The 23,520-nt window shown below is 42.4% G+C and overlaps 1 long non-coding RNA gene across 1 annotated transcript in view; it reads right to left on the reverse strand.

Annotated features, from left to right (window-relative positions):
• Positions 1-19,458, reverse strand: part of LOC126279102 (uncharacterized) — a 190,829-nt gene extending 171,371 nt beyond the window's left edge. The window contains exon 1 of the long non-coding RNA XR_007550782.1: positions 19,360-19,458. This is a non-coding gene — a long non-coding RNA (uncharacterized LOC126279102). The remainder of the gene's footprint in view (positions 1-19,359) is intronic.
• Between the last annotated feature and the right edge of the window lie 4,062 nt (positions 19,459-23,520).

A 23,520-nucleotide genomic window follows, 5' to 3' on the forward strand; every position in this document is an offset into this window, starting at 1 on the left:
GCGCTTGCGATAGTGTACTCAACGACGAATCTGGGTGCACGAATGGCAAAACGTCATTTTTTCGGATGAATCCAGGTTCTGTTTACAGCAACATGATGGTCGCATCCGTGTTTGGCGACATCGCGGTGAACGCACATTGGGAGCGTGTATTCGTCATCTCCATACTGGAGAATCACCCCGCGTAATGGTATGTGGTGCCATTGGTTACACGTCTCGGTCACCTCTTGTTCGCACTGACAGCAGTTTGAACAGTGGACGTTACATTTCAGATGTGTCACAACCTGTGGCTCTACCCTTCATTCGATCCCTGCGAAACCCTACATTTCAGCAGGATAATGCACGACCGCATATTGCAGGTCCGGTGCGGGCCTTTCTGGATACAGAAAATGTTCGACTGGTGCCCTAGCCAGCACATTCTCCAGATCTCCCACCAATTGAAAACGTCTGGTCACTGGTGGCCGAGTAACTGGCTCGCCATAATACGCCAGTCACTACTCTTGATGAACTGTGGTATCGTGTTGAAGCTGCATGCGCAGCTGTACTTGTACATGCCATCCAAGCTCTGACGCCCAGCCGTACCAAGGCCGTTTTTACGGACAGAGGTGGTTGTTCTGGGTACTGATTTCTCAGGATCTATGCACCCAAATTGCGTGAAAATGTAGTCACATGTCAGTTCTAGTATAATATATTTGTCCAATTAATACACGTTTATCATCTGCATTTCTTCTTGGTGTAGCACTTTTAATGGCCAGTAGTGTAACTTTAATAGACAGCTTTGCAATCTGTCTAGTCACTGGTTCGATAACTAATTAGGGTCATAAAAATAAAGGCAATAGATTACTTGTTCTAAAATAAGAGAGGAAGCAAGGGTCAGTGAACTATGTTACAAGAGTGTGTCTAAATCGGATAATCTTCTCTAGCCACACTGAAAAAAATCTGCTATATAGCAATTCATGTTTAGATATCCAAGTCATAAGTATATAGCCATTTTCAAAAAATCTCGTGGGGTCTGACTTATGGGTGGGATTAAAGGATATATTTTTGTATTCTACTGCAATTTGAGCATATGGCAATGTGTGATAAGTTAAAAAAATACTTTCAATCTTCCACTATATGAAGACAAGTTTTTTTGAGTTTGTTAATAGAAACAGGTAAGCGTTTAACGATTTTCACCATTCTCTAATGAACAGAACTACTGATACATAAAAAACATTAAAAAGATACGGAACATATAAAAACCTCGACGATAATGCAGTCTTTTATTGAACTAACAGTTCTTTAATGAGCTTCTTACTGTCTTCATGAAACGTAGCTGCTGAGTGACGACACATTTGCCCTTTATTAATTTCACGTTTACCACAAGCGAATTGGAGATGTCATAAACATCTATACAACACAATTTCGTCATACGGCGCCAAAGGAACGTGAGGAGAGACGTGGCAAGCAGCTGTATTGCAAGTATTCTTCACACACGAAGAACTTATTTTCTGTTGGGAGATTTGTTTACTCAATGTTCAGTTTTTGAAAAAAAAATTGATGTTTTAAGGATCATGGTCCAAGATTGTCCCTGGGATTACCACTTTTATACAAAAGCTTTGTGCTATGAAAATTCACTATTGACGTTTGCAGCTGTAATGTATACGGACAGGAAAAAAAATATCGCAACACAGAAAAGCAGTTGATGTAGAGTCAGGAAATTTCGGGAATACATTTGTCTACGTAACATGTTTAAGTGATTAACAGTACAACATCACAGGTTAATTTAACTGCGAGATTAGCCACTGAAAACGTGAAATGCTGTTACATTAATAATCAATGTAACCACCAGAACGTTGGATGCAAGTATACAGACGTGCATGCATTATGTTGCACAGGTGCTGGATGGAGTTCCATGTCTGCTGCACTTAGTCGGTAAGTACAGAGCTAGTTAATGCAGAGTGTGGACGACGGTGGAGTTGTCGTGTGATGATGTCCCATATGTGCTCAGTTGGAACAGCCCTGGTGATCGAGCATGCCAAGGAAACGTGACGACACTCTGTAGAGCATGTTGGGTTACTACAGGGGTAGGTGGGCGATCGTTATCCTGTTGGAAAACACCTGTGGGATGCTGTTCATGAATGGAAGGACAACAAGTCGAATCACAAGACTGACGTATAAATCTGGAGTCATGATGTGTGGGATAACCACGACAGTGCTCCTGCTGTCCTATGAAATCGCACTTCAGACCGTAACTCCAGGTGTATGTCCAATGTGTTTAGCATGCAGACAGGTTGCTTGCATTTCCTGAACTGTCCTTCTCATAACCAACAAACTGCCATCGCTAGTACCGTGGCAGAACCAGCTTTCATCAGAAAACGCAATTGACCTCTACCCTGCTCTCTTATTAGTTCTCGCTTGACACAACTGGAGCCGCAAATGGCGGTGGTTTGGGGCCAGTGGAATGCACGCTATAAGGCATCTGGCTGGAGCTATCCTTGAAGTACTCGATTTGTCATAGTTCGGGTGTCATTGTGGTGCCACCTGTTCCTCAAATTGTTGCTGCAGCTGCAGTATGAAGCTGCAGAGCCATACGCCGAACTCGATGGTCTTCCCTCTCGGTAGTGCCATGTATCCGTCTGGAGCCCGATCTTCTTGCGACGGTATTTTCTCTTTACCACCACTGCCAACAATCATGTACAGTAGTTACATTTCTGCCAAGTCTTTCTGCAGTATAGCAGAAGGAATATCCAACTTCAATTAGCCCTTTACACAACGTCGTTAAAACTCAGTGACTTGTTGATAATAGCGTCTTTGTCTCCTGAAAGGCATTCTTGACTAACATTAACTCACTACTTACTGTCTCAAAGGTAACTAGCGCTTACGACCGTTACGGCATTTATTTAAAGGAAACATGATTTGCATCTTCATAGTGACGGTATCAGCGCCCGTCTTACGTGACTGGGATGAAATCTGAACAGTCGTCGTATATCAGATGTAGAAACACGCCTACCAACTTTCGTCTATGTTGCTCGACTCCTTCTCGGTGTTGCGATTTTTTTTCCGTCGGTGTACATAAAATTAAATTACAGTTGTCTTTAGGTACTTGCCTACTCGAATTATTCGTGAAAAGGAATGTAAGACACAATATGTACGAGATGTAAAATTATTTGGAAGCAGTAAGAGAACTGTCAAGCTCATTATTGCAGAATTCTCTTGAATGGTCTTTGATGTAATCAGCTCTGGGTAGCAAGTTCTGCGTTAATGTCCACCGAAATTGAATTCAAGATCGGAGAGACACAGGAGTAGTCGCGCTATGGGGGCTGTTTTGTTTCAATTACTCTCTCAGATGCTGCAGATACTGGAGTTTCGTCCAGGTGCACGGTAATCCAGACGTGTGCCGGTATTCGGGTTAATCTTGGTCATGTGGCCTTTAGACTAAAGCGTTTGCAGCGTCCGTCAAATCCCATACAGATTATAAAAGAATTTTAAGCGCTGTAGCCAGATAAAATTTTTATCACATTCGCAGAAGCTGAAGGCGGCACTCGAGATACCGAACTCTCGAAAGAAAAAAATTAAATTCCAATACGTGGGCATTGTTATCAGTGACCTCAGGCAGAATCGATAATCTCTCTACAAGGGCGATATTCTCATTGTGACAATACCACAACGCAAAGACCGCCGAAGCTTTGCAACGCCGTCAATACAATGATGAGACGCAGTACTTCAGCCTTCAGCAATGAGCGTGTCACCTCTATTGAGATCAGATGCAAACGGAATTCTGTGTAGGCCGATCTTTATACAGATGGTTGCGGGACTTCAGACGTTTAATATAAAATGTCGAATAAAACCACCTTCAGCCATCTAAATTTCCAGTTGGTTATTTGAGCAACCAGCTTCAGAGCTACATTTCACCATCTTCAGGACCGCTGACTGACGTTCAGGAAAAAGCCTACCTCTGGTCCAGTCAAAATAGGGGATTCAGTGACTGGTATCTGTAGATTTATTCTAGATACAGCAATCTCTTCGATCATCACTTGCCGCTCTGAAACTGGTTGCTCATATAAAATAAAAATTTAAACGGCTGAAGATGCTTTGATTCGACGTTTTGCAAAGGGAATTGTTGCATGCTAAGTCTTTTTTGACTCATGGCCCCATGGCCCATTTACAGCCTCCTCTAACAGGCATGGAGTGGGTCCATGATGGATGAAGAGCAAATTTTTTGGGCCGGCAGGAGTATACAAGGTGTGTGAGAAAAGTAATGAGACTGAATTGTCAGGCACAAAAGATTTTTTCCAAACAACAATATTGTCGCCTTCGAAGAAGTCCTCTTCGGAACTAAACACCGGCGGAAACGTTGTGTCCCAGTCTTGGTAACAGCCCTGAAGGGCTTCAGCTGGTATGGTCGTTAACATGTCGGTCTCATTCTTTTGAATATTCTCCACAGTCCCAAAATGACGTCCTTGTAAGACATTTTTCAATTTCGGGGAAAGAAAAAAGTTACAAGGACTCAGATCAGGTGTATAGTGGGGCTATGGAACAACAGGAATTCCTTTTGAGGTGTCTGTATAAGAATAAGAAGAATATATTGGTACTGATGTACTGAATCTCTTCAGTTGTGATTGGTAGTGGATTCTGTCGAGTAAATTTATTAAGGTGCTTGCTTGACTGAAGTTTTATAATATTTATTGTGTGTAAAAATATTTACGTCATAGTGACAGCACGTGACAGACTGTTTATTTCTTGGCAGAGCTATAGGAAGCGAAAATACGGGGGATATTCGGAAAGTAAGGAACGATCGGTTCCGAAATGGAAACCACACTGAAAACCAATACGGTTTTATTTGTAACAATTAACTATGCCTTCCAACTACTTCTTTAAATAGTCGCCGTTCCGACTTACAGTTAAACATGTGTGTGGCGTTGTACCAGGTTTTCTATACCCTCGTCATAAAAGGCTGCCTCCTGCACTTTCCGACAATCTTCTACGCTTGATTGCATCTCGCTGTCTGTACCACAATGTTGTCTTCATAGCCAGCGGTTCACCTGAGCGGAGATGAAGAGCAGAGGGAGCCAAGTCCGGGCTGTACGGTGGGTGATCAAACACTTGCCATGGAAAATGCTGCAGTGTGCGGCCGATAACTGTCATGAAGGAGGACGTGCATGGCAGTTACGTTATGTGAGCTTTCTCGAAATCAGGCGAAACCTCTCGGCAGGTACCCATATATTCGCGGGAGACATTGTTTTGTAGGCATCTTTGCGCGCCCACTGTGTGCTCAGAACTGAGAAGAGTGACGTGACTCTGTCTGCAGACGTAATACAGACACTGCCCAACACACCTGCCCAACACACTTGGTTACCATGTCGCGTCTGATCGTTCGTTGCTTTCCGAACAGACCTCATAATAAGCACTCAAGATAGTTTTGATTTCTTCACGTCTTGAATACGAAGTCAGATAATAGGTAAGAATATCCAGGGATAGTTAACTGAAATAATTAACAAACTGCTAGGGGAGGCTTGTTCTTAGGCCCCTTTGTGCAGTGTCCACTTCGACTGATGACGCTGACTAGGTGCATCCAAGTTCGTATGGGTTGCTAAGGAAACAAGGTCAAACCACTCAGGATAATTCGTAGCCCATCGACAGCTGGTACGCCACTCAGTCTTATATAAATTCACAGCAGCAAAGGTGTTACATTGAACAACAGCTGCGTCAGTGTACCACCGATGCAGGTGAAGCATTGGGACGTCAAAGTTACTGTGGTATCAATCATAAGAGGGACAGATCGACGCTAAAAGACAAGTCTGGACATCAATTTCTGACCCTACCACCCCCCCCCCCCCCCCACCCTAAATACCCCAGTAACCGCTCCAGCAGCAGAACAGAGTACAAAGCAGTTACATGTTAATTTAGTCTAAAATATAGTATCTTTAAGTATCTGTATGCCTCTGATGAGCAAATCATGAGTGAAACACGTTGAAGTGTGTTAAATTGAACATAAATAAATGTGACGGGTAGCAGCAAAACCAAATAATGAACTAATTGTAAGGTCGCGCTACGACAGTATGCGCGCGTCTACTTCACCCTCCATAGTGACGCGAGCCCTCAGCTCCCTTTTGCAAGGTGACTGCAGCGCTCACGCACAGATGTTGCTGTGCTAACAACTGTCTCGCTTGCTGCCCTTTGTGACCGTACTCTTAATTCCGGGTGGCCAACCACGATTTCTCTTAGTAGTTACTTCTGACAGTCCAACTCGTTTCACTAAGTGGGATTCTGTAGCGACTGGAAGATTAGTTACTTCTTGACTCATCATTTTTATTGTTTTTTATATTTACTACGGATGATCGGCTTGTCGATAAGAAATCCAGATTTGTGGATAGATGTTCTCCTATGCTACCTCGTATTTAGTCTGTTGTTGATTGTCAGTGTGTACAAATTCTTTAAGTTTACTGCTTGTTTGTAGCTTTCCCCGTGTCCCCCTATTGTAATGCTTTTTATGAAAACATAAATACCTGTCAGTTTTAAACATGGCTGTTTCTCAGCAACCATACACTAGTTTCCACATTGGATTATACAGCGAAACGGTTGCAAATAACTGTTTGGTACATTGACCAAGGTTTCGACATCTACTAAGGGTGTCTTCATCAGACTGAAATTTTTAAGAACCGTAAAATGACGTTGTGAGAAAAGCGAAGGTCAGAATTTAGAGCAGGTATGTTCAAGTAAAAAATAAAATAAAACACGTTCCAGGCTCTGCTACGTGTGCCTAGCTTTATTCTGAAGAAGAGACTCTTAGTATGCGTCGAAAGGTAGGTCAAAGTACCAAATAGTTATTTGCAACACGTTTGTTATATAATCCTCTAAGAAAAGAAATATCTGTAGTAAGATGGGAGTCCAATGTCTCCACGGTCTAGAGACAAAATGTTTTCACGTAACATTTCTCTTATCTTCTAATATGGGAACCATATCAATCAGGACAGGAAATTCATTTACGTATCTTGATAGTACAAGCGCTACAGACAGTTCCTACGAATGTATCGAGTTTCTTCAAGTCCTGCTTTCATTAAGTAGCGTAAAGTCAGAACTGCCTCTCTGGCGCCTTTGCCTGGCGTAACTGATCGTCAGCTACGAGGTCCTCAATTGTTTTATCCATTATTTTGTATTTTATTCTCGTCGGAAACTTGATTGCCTTATTCCATACTTATCGCAGTTTTTGTTCTTGTTATTTTCGTTATCGTGTGCGTGACACTCTTGCACATCAAATGATATACCTGCACCAATGTACAAAAATCCAAGTATTGCTTATTATTTTGATCTCTTCATCATTATTGAAGATAGCATTAAGGAGGTAAGCAGCTGCAATACCTTGCATTATGTGAAAGATTACAGATTTCCTCAGGCGTTACTTCATTGATATTGATTATTTACACAACGTACATGATCGAATGCGGAATACACACTCCATCATATGCTGCATCTGGTAAATAAATCAGATTTATATGGGTTCAGTGAAATACATCTATTCGTTGATAACCGGTAAACACTGGTATCGACTTTGCCACGTAAGCAAAAGTCACTTAAAGTTATGCCAGAAGGAACGAAACCCAAAGTGACCGTGGAGCGTACCAACCAAAACTGTTTATATAATTTCGAAATGATAATGCGAATTAAAAACTATCAATAAAACAGTGAATGGATTATCTAAAACTATATTAATGAAATACAGACCAAGGTTCCTAGGCTCCACTCACTAAGATAAATTAAACCATATAACCATATATGTTGCCAATCAACCGCTACGGTCGCAAGTTTGAATCCTGCCTCGGGCATGGATGTGTGTGGTGTCCTTAGGTTCGTTAGGTTTAAGTAGTTCTAAGTTCTAGGGGACTGATGAACATAGATGTTAAGTCCCATAGTGCTCAGAGCCATTTGAACCATTTTTGTCCTTCACTATAATTTTCTCGCATTAGGATTTCCTCACATATGACTGCATCGTCCGCGAAACGTCTCATCGAGTTTATTGTCATATCAACAAGGTCATTTGTAACCATCATGAACGATCGTTTTCTATTTTCACCTTTCTTGACGACCCTATCTTTCTTGGCTGAACAAGTACGTGGTTGAAACAGATATTCAGAGGTTTAGAATTGATTCATTTTTTCTCTGTTGCTTTTAATACTTTGTGTGATGAAACATCACTGCTTAACGCAACATCTAATGCATTAGTTACCATTAAGTTGCAGCTCAATGCCTGTATTTAGAGTGTAACATTTTATAACATATCTCAGTTCCAGCGAGGTGACGCCGATTGTATTGAAGTAAAGATCATCTGAGAAAAACTAAGACTTTTAATGCGTTAAAGGAACTCAAACGCCTGTTTCGTCCACAATACTAGCTCTCAAGACTACTGTCTCCATGGGGGTTAAAATCAACCCAGCGTCAGACTGTGAGATAGTGTTTTCATCCCATCCCTGAAGTGCCCTTGTGGGCATTTTTTATGTCTAATAAAATAAAAAATGTATTAATATGATTATTCAATTATTTTGTGCCAATAATTCGATTTACCATGTTACTTTAAATTTTAAAGTCAGTTATCTCGGAAGTAATTTTTGGGCTTATCATTTTACACAGCAAGCAGAACCATTCAGTAACTTAAACTGATATTTGTGCCAGGTATACCAACGTAGCAAAACTGAATATCATTGATATCAGCACCAACTTTTTGCCTGGCCGGAATTCTTTCATTTGCTGCCGTATTGTGACCCACAGTACGATAATATACGACGTATGGGTGCAAGACAACCTTGCAGGGATATGGAGACTATTAAAAGTCATAGTGAACACCAAAATATGTCTGTAAATGACTATTTCGGCAAAATATTGTAAATATTTTTGTGTACGATCGAATGAACACAAAAAACTTGTTATATAATGTTAATTCGTTCATTGTTCTCGTACAGTCTATTCTAGTACTTTAAGAAACATGACACACGTTTTTAAATGCTATTTTTAGAAGATGTTAATGCAGTTCCTATTAATATTCGTCGCTTAACTGTTGGCTGCTTTTATCTTCATTAGAAAGTTATGGAATGCGATCGTTTCGCCTTTTGCACTGTGAAGTATCGCTTAGAAGCAAAGCCTGTGAAGATAAAAAATTATTTTAAGGTGGCGATTTTACCACGTACACATGGCTTCATAAGCCTCTTAAGTTTTCGTAAATGACAAATACATCTTCTTATCTACTACAGAGATAAACATGCATTGGACTCTGGTCGCCAACATCCTTGCATTCGCCGTAATTCTCACCATGACGCAGAGCATTTGTTTCATTATCGTCAGCTGTTGGGGAGCCGATTACTCACGTACCATACGGTAGTAACGAGTGTATCTTAAAAGTAAGCAAAATTAATTTCTGTCGGGATGAGGGGCAAAGGAAACAGTGAACCAATGTGTACGACACTGCGAAATAATTCTAAAAACGAACGACATCGTGACGGAAAGAGAACTCGCTATCGGCTTCAGATATCGCGCTCTACTGTGTACATCTTATAAAAGCGTATACGTCAATGACGCTTTAAATTGTAACAAAAGCTGAAATCCAGCTCATATTCGGTATGACCTACGAGGGTCGTTCAATAAGTAATGCCCCATATTAAAAAAAAAAAGCCATTAATATACATAGACAAGCGTTCCTGTTGTTGCTTCACACTTGATGTTTGTTCTGTACGCAGGTGAAGTTTAAAAGCGTTCTGACCAAATGGCAGATCTGTGGTACAGCGTCAGGCGTCTTCATACGACTCAGGTTGCAAGCAACGTGCTGTCATTGAATTCTTGCGTACAAAAAAAAGATACAGTGGTGCACATCCGTAAACGTTTGTGTGCAGTGTATGGCGATGCTGCTGTTGAGTACTGCTAGGCGATAGGTAAATAAAGTTACAGCCTCAGGAAATGCAGAAACAGAGCTCCATGATCAGCCACGCTCGGGACGTCCTGTCAAAACCACTGCTCCAGATGTGCTGAATCGTGCGGATGCCATTATTCGTGCCGATCGGCGCACCAGAACTCGATAACTGGCTCTACAGTTGTCGGTCAGCATTGGCAGTGCGTCTGCAATGATCGAGACTCTAGGATATTCAAAGGGGTACTTTTGCCAGCAGGGACTACGTAGAAGAATAGGACATGGACAAGAAATGTTGATGTATATTACCACCAAATTCTGACTCTTAACAATAAATACGTTCTGAGAAAAAAAAAATGTGGGGCGTTATTTATTGAATGACCGTCGTACATCAATAATGCAGACCCCTATGCTGTATCGCATACAGAAAAACTTTCCTCACGGCAAACACGTGAAACTTGTACGAGAAATTTAAGCCGCCCCCAAAATGTTGATTTTACGAATTATTGGGAGATACAGCTAAGCGAGTAAATGGGTCAGGCAACAGACTGCAGTGCAATTATAGCTGTGATAAAAATAAAGTTGAGGAGGGCAGGACGGTAGCCAGACGAGTGGACGGGACATGGGGAAGTTCTTTGCTGGACTGAAAGAGTGAACAAAGACCGAAACGTCGACCTAATGGACAGCGGGTATGTCAAGAATGTAATTCTCCCATCAGTCCCCGAAAACCACGCTATGACGTCGGGGTGCTCTGTCAACCTCTAGCGTCATTTAGAAGCTTATGGTGGGGTATATAGTCAACACATCGCTCTCACGGCCGTTGTCAGCATTCAGACCTTGAAACCGCTACTTCTCACACAACTGGCTTTTCAAATAGCCTAATGACACTGAAAGATACACTTTCCACGCCTCCCACGACGAAAAAATCCCTCGCAATACCAGGAATTGAACTCGGATCCCCCTACATCGGACCCTCTGGACACTCAGCCACGGAATCGTATAGAGAACGCACAGGAGCAGCGTGAATGTGTGCAGAAGAATGGAGCAGGTTTCTAGCCGACAGAGGATATAAAATGACTGACAATGATGATACTCCTTGCCTAAATCTTAAAGATCAACATGTGAGTATTATGCCATTTTTCTGTAAATAAATAAATTGTTTCACGGTATTCAGTAATCATGCGGTGTTGTTGTGGACTTCAGTCCGAAGACTGGTTTGACGGAACTAAACACATTCGTCTAACCTATGCTAGACTCTTCATCTGCAAATAACTACTGAAACCCACATCCAGTTGAACTTAATACTGTATTCATCCATTTGCCTCCTTCTACAACTCTACAATTCCCCCTCCTTCCCCCTCCCCTCGCCAATACCTTCCTACATTACCAGATAAACTATTCCTTGATACCTCCTCAGGACGTGTCCTCTCAACCGTAATTGGATCCTCGATCTTCCCATCTAATCTTCAGCGTTCTTCTGTAGCACAGCATTTCAAATGCTTCTATTCTCCTCTCATATGAAGTGCTTATCATTCGCGTTTCACTTCCATGCAAGGTTACACTCCAGACAAATACTTTCAGAGAAGACTTCTTAACATTTAAATTTAGGAGGGGGATGAGGGGGCTTCAGAACGTAAGTTACATGTTGTTACGGCAGGCCAAGTAACTTTTATTGAAAGCTACACACATTTCAAAGGACACATATACATGACACTATTCTTCAGCATCGTCACCAAGTGTCTGTAAATAGCAGTCGGGAAGCTATAACAATACTTTAATTTCCCGATGACAGAAATCTACTCCTTGGTCACGGAGCCTGTAAGGTAACTCTTATTTGCAGATAAGAGCGTTATTTCTAGTTTTACTATTTCACGTATGTGACGTGAAGGTATCAGCACTTCAGTAGGTAAGGAGTAAGGGACGAGCGGTAGGTTCCCTAGCCTAAAAGGCTAACAGAGGCGGTTGGCCATCTGGTGCTCTCAAAGCCAGTGGAACGAGGTACCGATGCAGGAATCACTCGTGACGTCAGCAGAGAGATACGGAGGGAAAGTACATTTATTCTGGCGCGAATCAAGTAATCGTTATTTATAAATATTTGCTAACAAAAGTTACCTTTTGTCACGTTAGGAGGAGTCTACCGGTCATAAATACTATCTCTCAGTAATTTTACAGCGCCGGGAAACGTAGATATTAACAAATAAATGAGTAACTTTAGAATAACCGAAGTTGTACGATCTTATACGAGCTATACCGATTGTACGCTCAAGTTACACACTGTGCACCAAAGTCGGCAGTCGTCGATATGATGCCTTTCGATCTAGTCATGCGGTAGTGCATGCTCTCGTACCATTAATAGCTAGCTTATAATCAGTGTGAAAGAGTTCATTTTACGGTGTTGTTTACATAAACGCACCATAATGGCATCCAGTGTGAAAATTATTTGCACAAGAAAATTTCTTCCTTCATTACGTAAAACATAGACAGTAGTATTGCACTTTCGTAATCCGACGACGCAGCTACGGCTCTGTAAGGGGACATAAAACTGCGAGAGGATTTCCACATAACAAGTAGGAAGAATTCCTACGCGCGACTCACTAAGTGGGTTCAGGGATGGACTGGCTAAACATCGCAAAACTCGGGTGGAAAATCGTGGTTCTTTCTTCAAAGAACAGTTATACCGTACAATCCTTATACCACCATCTGCGGACTCTCTGGCTAAACTGAGACATTTCTGGTGATTTAGTACGAGTGTGGGGGGGGTACTTACAAGCCATTCAAAAACCGCTGTGTGAACGTCCACATCGTTGGAAAATCTGCTACTGCTGCGAATCAGTTCTTCGATTGATTGGACATTGTCGTCCGTGGTCGATGTCGAAGGCCTTCCTTGTCGATCAGCATCACCCACGTCCGTGCAGCGCTGGGCAAGTTGTCAGCACCACTTCATTACGCGTGGAAGCTACACTCCATTTGGTCCATATTCCATCAGCATTTTACAACGAATATGTGTGCAATTTAGACGTTTTGTCTTCAAGAATCGTGCCGTCCCGAATACTTCTACTTTACAGTACATTTCCAGATGCCGTGCCATTTGAGTCACATAGTGATGCGTCTGTTATCCCTACCGCAGCGATATCGTGATTGCAGTAAACCTGAGACATATACACACGTCAAAAAAAAGTTTTGCATCACCTCGGTTCCGAATGTTCCGAGCCCTGTACATAAACTTGGAATAGAGATCAACATAAACATCATTGCCACTCTTTTTAGTGCTCATGAAAACCACACATTGCATGTTGTACAACCATACAGCGAGACCTTCAGAGGTGGTAGTCCAGATTGATGTACACACCGGTACCTCTAATATCCAGTAGCACGTCCTCTTGCATTATTGCATGACTGTATTCGTCGTGGCATACTGTCCACAAGTCATCAACGCACTGTTGGTCCAGATTGTCCCATTCCTCAACGGCGATTCGGCCTAGATCTCTCACAGTGGTTGGTGGGTCACGTCGCCCATAAACAGCCCTTTTCAATCTATTCCAGGCATGTTCGATAGGGTTCATGTCTGGAGAACATGCTGGCATCTCTATTCAAGAGATTTCATTATCATGAAGGAAGCCATTCACAAGATGTGCAAATTGACGTCCACGAAGACGAATGCCACGCCAATGTGATAACGATATGGTTTCACTATCGGTCGGAGGATGACGAAACAGCAAGAAACCTCCTCCATGCTAGACTCACTTGACAGTGTGTCTAAGTCGTCCAGCCGAACCGGGTTGCCTCCAAACATGTCACCGACGATTATCTTGTTGAAGGCACATGCAACACTCATCGGTGAAAAGAACGTGATGCCAATCCTGAGCGGTCCATTCGGCATGTTGTTGGGCCTATCTGTATCGCGCTGCATGGTGTCGTGGTTGCAAAGATGGACCTTTCCATGGGCGTCGGGAGTGAAGTTGCGCATCATCCAGCCTTCTTGGTTCAGCTTGAGTGGTAACAAGACGTCCTGTGGCTGCACGGAAACATGGCGGCGTTGCTGTCAGGTTTCCTCCGAGCCATAGGCAGCGGTCATCCACTGCAGCAGTAGTCCTTGGGCGGCCTGAGCGATGCGTGTCATCGACAGTTCCCGTCTCTCTGCATCTCCTCCATGTCCGAACAACATCGCTTTGGTTCAGTCCGAGACGGCTGGACACTTCCCTTGTTTAGACTCCTTCCTAGCACAAAGTAACAATGTCAACCGCCTAGGCACGGTTGAACTACAGACAACACGAGCCGAGTACCTCCCTCCTGGTGAATTGACTGGAACTGATCGGCTGTGGGCCCCCTCCGTCTTATAGGCGCTGCTCATGCATGGTTGTCTGGATCTTTGGGCGTGTTTAGTGACATCTCTGAACAGTCAAAGGGACAGTGTCTGTGATACAAAATCCGCAGTCAACTTCTTCAGGATTTCTGGGAACCGGGGTGATGCAAAACTTTTTTTTGATGTGTGTACTTTGTTCCGACAATGCGCCACTCTGGTTGCACAATGGTCTTAGAGTGGGAGGAACTGGGTGATTACTTTTCGAACTCTCCTTGTATGTCAGACGTCAACAAATCTCTATTTTTCACTTATGCTTTTCTTTCTATAGACGATCTGCTTTCTCTGTCTTCTCTAATTCGGTCATCATTGGTTATTTTATCGACAGAGTAGCAAAACTCACACATTTATTTTAGTGTCACGTGTCCTAATCTAACACCCCTTTAATTTAATTTAATTCGACTATTTTCCATTACCCTTGGTTTACTTTCGTTGATATTCATCATATGTAACCTTTTTAAAGACAATATTAATTCCGTCCAGCTGATATTCCAGTTCTTTGCCGTCTCTGGCAGAATGACAAAGACGTTGACAGACCTCAAGAATTATAGAATTACGGATAAACAATTCAGATCACAATAATTATTTGTTTAACAATTCCGGTAACTGGCTTCTGTCCAAGCGATCAACTTCAGACCGGGAACTTCTTGATGACGTGTGAAGTCGATTCACGGAGCTGCTGCGAGTACGCACAGGTACTAGTCAACAACTCAGTTGTTTGCTGGTACCTGTTAGTACTCACAGCCCCTGCGTGAACTGGTTTCAGATTGTAATATTTATTTATTTAATAATTATTATTATCTGTTTCGGTCTAAGAGACTATCTTCAGACTAAAAACTCGTTTGTGACGTGTGGAGCAGGGTCACCGAGCTGCTGTGAGTACCAACGGGTACCAATTAACGACTCAGTTGTTTACTAGTACCTGTTGGTAGCCAACAGCTCCGTGAACCACCTCCATACGTCATGAAGGACTTTCTGGTCTGAGGGTGGTAACGTAGACCAAAACTGGATACCGGAATCATTAAATAAATAATTATTGCAATGTGGACCGTTATTCAGTTCTACTGATAACTGATTTGGATATTTTATTTTTATGTATGCACGATGTACTAGAACTTCAACGTAGTGTATTATTTTTGAACCGTTAATAATTTACTAACGCAGATTTCAATTTTTAGTCTGTCTAATATGCCCCACGAGAATATTCGGCATATTTTTAGTGCTTTAACATCACAATGAATGTTACATTTGTACGTGTAACATGACTCATAATGTATAAGCTATGAATCAGCTAGTAATACAAGACTTTACAGGACGAGCTGTAAATGAGGTTGTTTAGCTGTTTCTTCTATTTTGCATTATGTTGTGCAGTAATGTAGATGACCTATACACTTTATCCAAAGTAGGTCCCTTCTCCTTCACATAACATCTTTAGGTTCCAAAATACGTACTGTCATACATTGTTGAAACGACTGTACTGACATTGTGTAATCCAGCTATGGTTTTTCAGTTTTATTCCAACACAGTAGTTCTTTTCAAAAATGGTTCAAATGGCTCTGAGTACTATGGGACTTAACTTCTAAGGTCAGCAGTCCCCCAGAACTTAGAACTACTTAAACCTAACTAACCTAAGGACATCACACACATCCATGCTCGAGGCAGTATTCGAACCTGCGACCGTAGCGGTCGCGCGGTTCCAGACTGTAGCGCCTTTAACCGCTTGGCCACCACGGCCGGCAGTAGTTCTTTACTACTAACTTTATTAGCAATACTTTTGCAGAGAGTATTGACATATACTATTGAATGTGCCTGCAACAGTATGATATAGTTCAACATGTAGTTCAGGAGATGCCACTTCGCAAACCATGACATGCGTAAAAGACTACCGCATCATTACCTTATAACTTCTGTAGTATCAACGCTGATGGCGCGACATTTCGCGCAAAGTATTCAGAGACATCATTGGCTGCAGCTGCAAAATTATATTATAGTACGACACATAGTTCACAGATATGACATTGTAAACATAGAGCTGCGTAAGAACGAAACTGGTGACCTACGATAGAGATACAGGTGAAATATGTGTACAAATATGAGTGAAATATATTAATATATGTTACATGTGCATTCAAAGGCAAAGCTAGAGGTAAAAAGCTCCTCCTAACCGCTGGATCGATTTCAGCTCAACTTTTGGAAAGAAATACTGTAGGGTTAACAACCAGTAATATTCTTCAACATATTAAAACAAATAGGTATATCCAATGAATACGATGCCAGTATAGTAAATACAAAAGAATATACAGGCACAGCGGCCCAAAATACCCCAAAAAGAATTTTCTCGAAAATGCAATATATGGGGACGATATCAGATAAAATAAATAGACTATTTAAAGAATCAGACATTACGATAGCCTTGTCCTTGAACACCCTAGCAAATAACCTTAGACATAGCATAGGCGACTTTAAAAATAAAATCTTCTCAACATCGGGCGTCTACAAACTAACTTGCAATGACTGTAAATAAAATCTACATTGGACAGACAGGGAAAAATTTTAAAACTAGGTTCAAAGAACATACCACGGGAATAGAACGCAATAAATCGCTATTTGGACAACACCTAGATACCGAGAAACACACAGAAATTAATATAGAAGAAAATCTAAGGGTATTGCATGTCGGCCAGAAGGGACCCATGATGGACATCTTGGAAAATTTAGAGATCTTCCTGCAATAGGATCAAACAGCAATTCTTAGTGATCAAATAGTAAACTGTGATAATAATTATTTTGAAATCTTCGCAAATATTATTACTTCATGACGAAATTGCTTCTCCTTCTCAGCTGTATTAATACTGTATAACGATGTACGTTGATACTACTTTTATTATAGTGTTTTAATGTTATAATGAAGGCCTACAAAGTTTAAAGATTTCCTTATATAAGTCCTAAAATATTAATATATAATTCAGAAACAACTTTGTGGATGTGTATCCATAATACAACAACTTATGTGGATCGACGGCAGCATGATGAAAGGAGGATTGTGGTACACCGATGCTACGATATCGAAAATGCCATGCTACAGCAGACGACACGTACGAGGAGGCTACTATGACGACGGAATCCTAGCCAAACAGGCTAAGGGGCACCTGATATACTTCTTTTTCTAATATGTTAATTTTATAACGGAGAATACGCTGATTTTGAAGTTTCTTACTAATTACTAGGAACAACCTTTATGGATAACAGCCAGAACACACCACGACAACGCATGCTGTGCAAAGATAACGCCGCAGCAGAAGACCACATGGATTGACAACAACATGGCGGAAGAATGGTTATGGTACGCTGTTACCATAACAACGAACGCCGCTCAAAGATGGTATTACAGTAGACGACTTATACGAAGCGGCTACCATGACGAAAGAGTCCCAACCACATAAGCTAGGGGGCGCTTGATATATATACTATCGCCCATGGCAACGGCGTCCCTACCACAAAACATAGAGGGCTCTGCTCTATCCACAAATGATGTGAAAAATGAATGGGACAACAGTTACCTGAATTTTTAAATTTCTCGAGGTTTAATTAGTTATATTTATTATTTATTATGTTTTATATTACAACTGCAACAAACTTTAAAATTTAACATTTCTTTCTTAAGCATGTAACTACCGTTGGTCACCGTGGACGGCTTTACCGTCTGTCCACGTATTGTTGGCCGTTATTTAAGCTCATGCAGAGAGCCAACCATGCATAGTTCTCCTCTAACGAGCGACGAAACTGGTATAAAAATTTGTTTATTTATGTAACTTTGACTAATTACTTGTAGATTAAGTACATGATTACTTACTAATATTGTAACTTTACACTGTAAATTGCCCTGAAGATGACCCCACCACAGGTTGAAACCAGTTGGCGGCAAAATAAATAATGCGATTGTCATTTTGAATAATTGATTATACAGTAATATTATACTGGAGTAGGGGTGATAAAGTGGAGAAGAGGAAGGAGGAGATGGACAGAGAGGGGGGAAGGATGAGATTGACTGAGGGAGGTGGAGGGGGAATGGACAGAAAGGGAAGAGAAGAGATGAACAGAGAGAGGGGAGAGGAGGAGATGGACAGAGAAAGGAAAGAGGAGGATATGGATGGAGACAACGAGAAGCGATGGACAGGTAGCAAGGGATGGGGAAGGTGGACAGAGAGTAGGGAGGAGAACACAGACAGAGAGAAGGGGGAGGAGAAGATGGAGAGAGAGGGAGGAGAAGGAGAAGGAGGAGGAGGAGGAGGAGGAGGAGGAGATGGCAGAGAAAGGAGGAGATGGAGAGAGAAAGGGAAAAGGAGGAGATGAAAAGAGAGCAATAGGAGGGAAAGGCGGATGGAGAATAGGGAGGATGACATGGGCAGAGAGAGGGGGAGGAGAAGATGGAGAGAGATGGACAAGGAGGAGGAGGAAATGGACAGAGACAGGAGAGGGTGGAGAGAGAAAAGGAAAAGGAGGGAATGAACAGAGCAAAGGGGGGGAAAGGTCGACAGAGAGAGTAGGGAGGAGGACATGGACAGAGAGAGGGGGGAGGAGAAGATGGAGAGAGAGAGAGAGAGAGAGAGATTGAGAGAGAGGTGGAGGAGGAGGAGGAGGAGGAGGAGATGGTCAGAGAAAGGGAAGAGGAGGACATGGGTGGAAAGAGGAAGAGAGGGACAGTGAGTGAGGGGAGCGGAAGGTGGACAGAGAACAGGGAGGAGGAGATGGGCAGAGAGAGGGGGGGAGGGGAAGATGGAGAGAGAGTTGGAGGAGGGGGAGATGGACAGAGAGAGGAGGGGATGGAGAAAGAAAAAAGGAGTAAACGGACAGAGAGAGAGAGGAAGAGGATCTGGAGAGAGAGAGGAGAGGAGAAGATGGACAGCGATAAGAGTATGATGAAAATGGGAATAAATACTACCAGGGGAGTGCAGGGAACTCGTCTAGTACGTTCATAAAATTCCGCGAAACTTCGTTTTTCTATTTGTCTCTCTCTCTCGCACACACACACACACACACACACACACACACACACACACTGCGCAACACCAGCCTCACGCACTTGCCGTAGCCACGCTACAAGGAGCAGCCGCTGCTGGCGCCTTACCATGTGCAGACCGCCTTGCCCCGTTGCCCCGCCGTCGCCGCCGGCTAACGACGCGGCACAGCCGGCAGGAGGGAGTTGCCGCAGAAGTCTGCACAAACAGCAGTGGGATCGCCCAGTGGGCGTGACGGCTGGCTAGCGTTATGTGCGGCCACGCGCCGCTCTTATCAGCGGGCCCCACACAGAGCGGGCGGCGCGGGGTAAACACTGAGAAGCGGACGCAGCTGCTACTGCCGGGCACTCGCCAAGAAACTCTGCTGCGGAGGAAGCGACGCGGGGCAAGTACTTTCCTAAACTACCGCAGCTCTGTTCCACAGCACTGCTGTTAAGAGGGCTCCGAATCGTCACACACACTGAAGTTTTTTTACCGAAAGAAATGAAATTTCTTGGACGAGTTGAACGTTGCACAGTAGAACAGAGGCTAAGGAATCAAGATACTAGAGAAGAATTAAAGATTTGGGGCTAAATAATAAAATTCTAGAATAAGAAGAAAATAGAGCATCTAGAAAGATTGGAGAGTGACTTACTCCTTTTAAAGGCCAGAAATTATAAGTGCCAAGGAAGAAGAGATAGTGGACGACTCCGGCAACGGTGTGCACTGTAACAGGCAATTTCGCCTAATACATGAAAAGAAGAAGAAGGAAAGGCTTTGGAAGACAAAAAGTAGAGCAAAGCACTCGGAGAAGATGCTGCAAAAGAGAAATGCTTTCCATGTGGCACCAAAATGTTTAAATTCTAGTAACAAAAAAATGTTCAAATGTCTGTGAAATCTTATGGGACTTAACTGCTAAGGTCATCAGTCCTAAGCTTACACACTACTTAACCTAAATTATCCTAAGGACAAACACACACACCCATCCCCGAGGGAAGACTCGAACCTCCGCCGGGACAGTCCATGACTGCAGCGCCTTAGACCGCTTTTGTTTTTAAATCTCATTTTGTTCTCTTTCGTTCGTTGTATCTGCTCGGTACGCACGTCGTAAGACACCCGTTTTGGTTCGTTGTTGATCGGTGAACTCAGTTTTTTTTTTTTTTTTATTACAGAGGGCATCTAATTCTATGACCAAACATTATTTCACCTGACCTGCAGTTCAGCAGGAAAAAAAGTCTATACTAAAAGCCACATACAGTTGTGAGGTGTCGGTTGAGTTGCTTAGCATTTCCCTAAGATGCTATAAGACCGATCCCTGGTGACCTTTAGGGAAGGGAAGCTCCTCATAAGATAACGCAAGAAAAACAATGTCGCACAACGGGAACTTCTTAGTGAAGGAAAAGTGAACCAGCTGCCCCCGCTGCAGGGTTTTATGGAATCGCAACACCTTCAAATACCATGCTTAATATTTTCATATTCTCTCGCTCGCTACATGCAAACTATCAGCCTAGTAGAAAAAAATAATACGACCTTTTTGAAGGAAATTTAATCTAGCTAAACTTTGTACTGGGATACATCTTCGTCAGAGGCCGTAGTTGTCAAATTATTCAAGAAAAACAGATAAAAGCGACCTTCATATGCGTTTTTGTTGAAGAAATCGAAAACAGTAGCCTCCAGAGAAAATATAATTTCCTACAAAAAGATTCTATTGATTTTTTTGTAGAACTTATAGTGTGCATGTAACGAGGAAGGGAAGATGAGAATCCTGTGCATTGTTTTCGAAGGCACTGCAGGTTGCATAGGGGCAGCTGAATCACCATTTATTAATGGATGAGCTCATATAATTACAAAACAGAGTAGCGGTCACTATAAAAATGTGGTTTATTATCATAAACCAGAAGACAAGTCAGTCACCCACTCAATTAAATATGTAAACATTTAATAAGTGGGCAAAAGGATAGTAATTATCAAATATATTCTTGGCCAATGTAGATGGACCCATGAAAGCGTAACATGAAACTATATTGTGCCTACGGCAAATGACTGGAAAAATACCAGTAGAATTGTGAAAGCGCATCATGGAAGCAACTAGCTCGCTGGCTATGAACATTAAAACTAAGCAGTTAAACCCTGATGTAAATTAGCCCACCTCGCATCCCCTTCGATTCAGTGATTGCACTGCCGACTCATCCCACCACTCTTACACGGTGTGAATGTCAAAGATGGCGTCAGTAACACCTAGAGGTTCCGAGTCCAGCTCAACCTCTGTACTCAGTTTTAATATCCAGACATACCCCTAACTGATGTCCCGGCAGCAAGCATGTACTCAACGATTCCCCAACACCAAATACTATCTCTTTGATACCCCAGCAGCAAGTGTTCTCTTACTTAACTTTCCAAAACTCGGTTGGATCTGCTGGTGCAGATTGTGAGTTCTAACCAATAATAAATTTAAGAAACTCCTACTATCAGGGATTTTTGAAATGGTTAACCAATGCAATACAAGTGTCTTCTACAGAAATATTCATTGTGAGCCAATCAGAGTCTCCCTTCAAACGTTTTTGGCTGCAGGAAACCGGCTAATTCCGAGCTCTCACAATCTGATGCCTACATCTGGCTTCTGAATTTTATCTTTCCTTTATTGTTCCTAAAAGAATTTTTCTAGTGTCTCGCAAAGAGCAATTTTAAGGCAGACAGACCGCTACCAACTCTCCTGCAGCTTGGAGATGGGATGTAGCATATTCTCTGTCTTCTACCTGCTGAGGAGAGCTGTTTTCAACTCTGAACAGTCATATGGTCCTTCTAAGTTAACTTCCATGTCCAGAGTCAGCTAGAAAAAGGCTGCAGAAAATAACAAGTCCCACATGCTGCAATAAAAGGAAAGGAGCAAGTGATAACTAACCGGCAGTAGTGAATACTGTCTACAGTTATGATGCAGCGTCAAATAATCGACTATACTGACTATTGGGACGTACGTATTACGTTATAAAATGTGTTTCATGACGGTTTGTGGATTAATCTGCCACATAATGCGCATGATACAAGATGAGCATGAAGTCTTTCACTGAAACTTCGTGGCAGATTAAAACTATGTGCCGGAGCGAGACTCGAACTCAGTGTCTCAGAACTAACGGAAATAATGCTGTGAGGTGGCGGAGTGAGTCGTGCTTGGGCAGCTCAGATGGTAGAGCACTTGCCCGCGAAAGGCAAAAGTCCCGAGTTCGAGCCTCGGTGCGGCACACAGTTTTAATCTGCCAGGAAGTTTCATTTCAGCGCACACTCTGCTACAGAGTGAAAATCTCTGTGCTATATACAGCCGTGCGGTTTGTTGTAATGATAGCTTGACTCGTATAATTCTTACAGATACAGTTGTACATGTGCAGTGGCAGCATCTGATTTTTTTGTCTATCCGTCTTGTTACAGATCGCATGATTTAGAAGACTAGCGTCTATGCAGAAGAACCTTGCCAGACTGATTGATCAGTAGGGACTGTCCAACATCCACCACGTTCACCTCCACTTTTTTATGTGATTACACTAAAAATAAAATGTTCAGTCCACCAGTTCCTGATGTGCTAATTGTTACTGTTCGAATACGAGCTGCTGTGGAGGCAGTGACTCAAGAGATCTTGGTAAAGACGCGGGGAGGAACTGAGTACCACCTAGTAGTTCTACAGGTATAACGCTGAGCACACGTGGAAATCACCTATAGAAAAGCTCCATCAGTTAAGTTACTATTTTCAACAAACCGCTTAGCTTTATCTATCATAGTTTCTTAGAATAAGTATGTAACCATGGAGAGACTACATGCTGACCCTGTATGACACACACATACTTCATAACGTATCAGTCACAACGCAGGTGTACATACAACTCTCAAAATCAGCTTAAGACAAAAATTGCATATTAGCACGAAGGGGCTAGAATAAGCTTAATTATACAGCAGGTGTAGCAGTTAGACTAATGCTCATAAAAGAACATTCCACAGATAACACTAACAAGGGGAGGCCACGACGTTTGGAACGCGGATTTACTGCAAATTTCGTGCGGTTGTAGTATTCCATGAGGACAACAAAATGTGTAAGCAGTAGCGGGTACTTCACAAGCGTTACTGAGAAAATCGCAAGATAATTTCGCTCGTCGAATATATGTATCTGTGCGTGGCCATTTTAACCATGAAGCGACTACAGCCGACTGGTGACGGCACGGTAGCTCAGCGTCGTTAGCTTCCGTTTCTAATAAAAGAAACTGAGCGAACGGATGAACGAACAAACTGAACGGGTGTCATCGGAC

Source organism: Schistocerca gregaria, chromosome 6 (genome assembly GCF_023897955.1).
Source record: "Schistocerca gregaria isolate iqSchGreg1 chromosome 6, iqSchGreg1.2, whole genome shotgun sequence".
Lineage (NCBI taxonomy): Eukaryota > Metazoa > Arthropoda > Insecta > Orthoptera > Acrididae > Schistocerca > Schistocerca gregaria.